This window comes from Barbus barbus, assembly GCF_936440315.1.
Source record: "Barbus barbus genome assembly, chromosome: 19".
Lineage (NCBI taxonomy): Eukaryota > Metazoa > Chordata > Actinopteri > Cypriniformes > Cyprinidae > Barbus > Barbus barbus.
Window position 1 is genome coordinate 4370966 of NC_136747.1, and position 4080 is coordinate 4375045.

The window sequence follows — 4080 nt, forward strand, 5'->3', positions numbered from 1 at the left end:
GTTATATATTTTATAGTTGAGAATCATCCTTAAACAAAGTTTAGAAGAAAAAAATCCTGAAACCTAAAATAAATCACATTGTTTTTGCCTTTTTGATGTCTATTCATGCCATTTTATTTTTAGAAAAACTTGGTTGTATTAACTATTGAGAAAACATTAGTTTTGTTCACATTGTTTTGAGAAAATGATTTGCATGATTTGTATGAAATGAATGGAAACTCTGTTTAGGACAATTACAAAGTGTTCAGATCACAGTGTTTTGAGAACAGTGACCTCAGTTTGGAGAAATGGGTCAAATCGATTGAGAAAAACTCGAATATATGGTTAGCTAATTATGTTAGAATACAATATTGACATTTCAATATAAATCATCAGCATTCACAGAAGTACAACACACCATTGTCTTTGAAAGTATCCATTCGTCACCTGTGATGTCATTTCTAATATAAAGACATGATTATTACAACAAACTTAATGTAAGAGAGAGAGAGAAGTAGCACAAAAACACATGCAGAGGTCCTTAAAATACAATATACATACAGCATTCTTCAGTTACATTAATTATGTCATGATAAAAACAGTTTAACTACATATGTGGTGCCTTTTGACCCCTCACAGAATTAGTCATGTTGAAGTAAACCACACAAAGAAAGAATAGCATGTAAGTAACGTAGTAAATGACAAGTTGAACGAGTTCGTAAAAGAAAAACATGATGCATTAACAGCAATTCTGGCCAAAAACGCTCTTAAGCTGTTGAAAAAATGAGTCGCAGGAATCACTGATGAATCAACAAAAAATCATCCATCTGGAGGAGAATACACCCTCCGAAGAACAATTAGCACAATTCACAGCTTGAAGTAAACAAATTTCTACTTTTTTAACCATTAGGCAGTGATTATACAGTGTCATTAAAAATGTCTACAAAGTTTTAAATCTGATCCGAAATCAGGTAAAAATCATATAGACACTGGTTCATATTCTCAAAGCGGAAAGCCACTGAAACTGTATCCATTTTGAAACAAATACAATGTATTGAAACTTTGTTTACTGAAATCACGGGACTTTGACAATTTGAGATGTGCTTCTAATAACTGGTTCAAAACATATGGTTTGCAAAAGTTTTGAAGCTTTGCAGTGTAGTGTTTCGCAAGCAGCCATCAGGTACAACTGCCTATATGTTGAAATGATTATATATTATAATTTCCAAATCAAGTGATACTTGGAAATGAAGATAAAGTGAACACGATCTTACATGAAAGTGCATCCATTCACGCTTAATACCTGCTGCAGATGAAGTTGAGTTCATCAGTTTCAGGACGGCTGATCCAGCGCTGATCTCCTGCAGACTGAACTGCTCCAGATCTCACTGTGTGTTCACAGTCTTCCTCTGATGTGCCGTTCCCTGGAGCCCAGTTCTGATAGCACACCGTCTCTCCACTCACCCAGAACCAGATGCCCACAGTGCAGGAGTGACGTAAACCCAACCACATCGCCGCAGTAGACGCCCGTTTAACCACGTTCATCACCTCATGCTGAATCTCTTCTGAATGAACCGAGACCAGATCCACATGTTTCTGTCTGCAGTATCTCAGAGCTTCAGACCACGTCAGATTCTCTCTGATCACAATCAGTTTATCTGGAAACCAAACAAAGCACAAGCAGAAACTAGAGAGAGAATGGTCCACAAAACAAAACATGCAGAACAAACACTGTGGAATTGATCATGTCAGATATGTAGCGTAAACTTGAAGATAACTGGAGGTGATGATGAATTGTGTGTGTTTTGTGAGGATCTGCTCACCTTCATGACACACAAAAGGATATGTCTTGGTGCAAGTCATGTCTAACCATTCTCCCTGAGAGTTTGGTTCTGTCACTGTACACTTCTCATCACTTCTACGCCACAGCCATATCACCCTGCAGCCCTAGACCGGTTGCCCACTGAAGCTAAGCAGGGTTGAGCCTGGTCAGTACCTGAATGGGAGACCTCCTGGGAAAACTAGGTTGCTGTTGGAAGAGGTGTTAGAAGGGGGTGCTCACCCTGCAGTCTGTGTGGGTCCAAACGCCCTGGTATAGTGACGGGGACACTATACTGTCAAAAAGCACCGTCTTTCGGATAAGACGTTAAACCGAGGTCCTGACTCTCTGTGGTCATTAAAAATCCCAGGATGTCTTTCGAAAAGAGTAGAGGTGTGACCTTGGCATCCTGGCCAAATTTCCCCATTGGTCTCTGACCATCATGGCCTCCTAATCATCCCCTTACACTGATTGGCTTCATCACTCTGTCTCCTCTCCACCAGTAAGCTGGTGTGTGGTGGGCGTTCTGGCGCACTATGGCTGCCGTCGCATCATCCAGGTGGATGCTGCACACTGGTGGACGAGGAGACACCACCCCTCACAATGTAGAGCGCTTTGAGTGCTTAGAAAAGTGCTATATAAATGTAATGAATTATTATTATTATTATTATTATCACTTCTACCATTTGGTTCAGCAGACTTCCAGTATGTGAATGAGGAGTTACTCTGATCTGACCACTGCCATGAGTCTCTGAACAGACCGATCCAGACATGTGATCCAGATGAATGATTATCACTAATGATATTCTGAACCTGTTGATTCTCATTCTCGTTTCTTACACTGACCAGATCAGTGTGAGTCTGTCTGCAGTATATCTGAGCATCTCTCCAATTCTTCATCTGATTGACAAAAACGAGTCCTGTGTTCGCTGTAAGAAAAACAAATGGAAACACATATATGAATCAGTTTGTTCATTATTCTTATGCTGCTTTATGGATTAAATGTGAACAGGAACAGTGGTGGAGACATCAGAAACATGTCATTCAAAACTTGTTTCTTTCTAAAGCTGCTGATATATTGAATATTCACCATATCTTCAGGATCATTTTAATGATTTAACATTAGTGAACATCATGATGATTTTGAAGTGCTGTGTATTTGTGCATTATATTTCCTCTCAGGAATACGTGATTCAGACACAAAGAACCAGACGAAAGAAACGTCAAACAGAGGAAGATGTTACACTGCAGCTAAATGTTAATTAACTAGTCCACAGAAACATTTTACTGGACTGTATATTTGTCATTTTAAACCATTATAGTCGCACACAGTGTTTAATAGTTTTTAATGCACTTTCATTCCTACATGGACTAGACATTTTTTTTTCTGGAAAATATTGTCTATCAACATTGAAAGTATGATAAATATCCAGTCTTTTCTATATACAATATCAAATTAAAAATAGTGCTTATTATCAAATTTAGTAAATGGAAAATCTATCAATGAATGGTTGTAATGTTAAATAGCTGCACTCACTGTTGTTGCAGATGAAATGACGATTATCACTACATGGCAAATCCTCCCATTTTCCATTCAACATCATTGCACAATCATCTTTGCCTTCGGGTTGTCCAGAAGCCCAGTTCAGATAGAGCGCAGGTTCACCTGAAGACCACTGCCATTCATCACGACCCGTCTTCTGCAGCCCAATCCAAGACATGCTGAACACCACCATCTTTCACACTCTTCTTCAGCTCGTTCACGTCGTTCATGTTGTCAGCGGTAGCCAGATCTGTGTAATTCTCTCTGCAGTATCTCTGAGCTTCAGGCCAGGTCTTCATCTCATTTATAAAGTGATACTGACGCTGAACACATTCAGATACGGAGAAGAGAGCTGTGAAAGAGAGGGTTTGATCATAACAGGGTCAATCCTAATGAAACCATAAACCATAAACACACTAACCAATGAGAAGAAGAATGAAATGTAGAGTTTGGTCCATTTCTAAAGAAGGAAAATATAGATTCAAGCAAGATGTAAAAATCCCTATATACAGTATTACACTATTTTCTGTCCTGAGTCAGATGTTTCTCTCTGCAGCTTGATACTATCTGATTATTATATCTGCACTCATCCCTTCTTCAGCACAATACATCATTTGTTTATTTCTGTCTAAAAATGTAAATGCTCCTTTCTTCCTAATTTGCATGTGTGTCCACATCTTTTCTCTATGCTGTTCATTATTGCTGTAATTCTTTGGAAGTGTGTTCATTTGAGTACGCT

General features: G+C 38.7%; 1 pseudogene across 1 annotated transcript; it reads right to left on the reverse strand.

Annotated features, from left to right (window-relative positions):
- Window positions 1–1275: 1275 nt before the first annotated feature.
- Window positions 1276–3799, reverse strand: LOC306885340 (snaclec agkicetin-C subunit beta-like; annotated as a pseudogene). Its single transcript has 3 exons — window positions 3763–3799; window positions 3465–3693; window positions 1276–1637 (listed from the first exon to the last, which is right to left on the reverse strand). The product of its transcript is annotated as a snaclec agkicetin-C subunit beta-like (transcript).
- Between the last annotated feature and the right edge of the window lie 281 nt (window positions 3800–4080).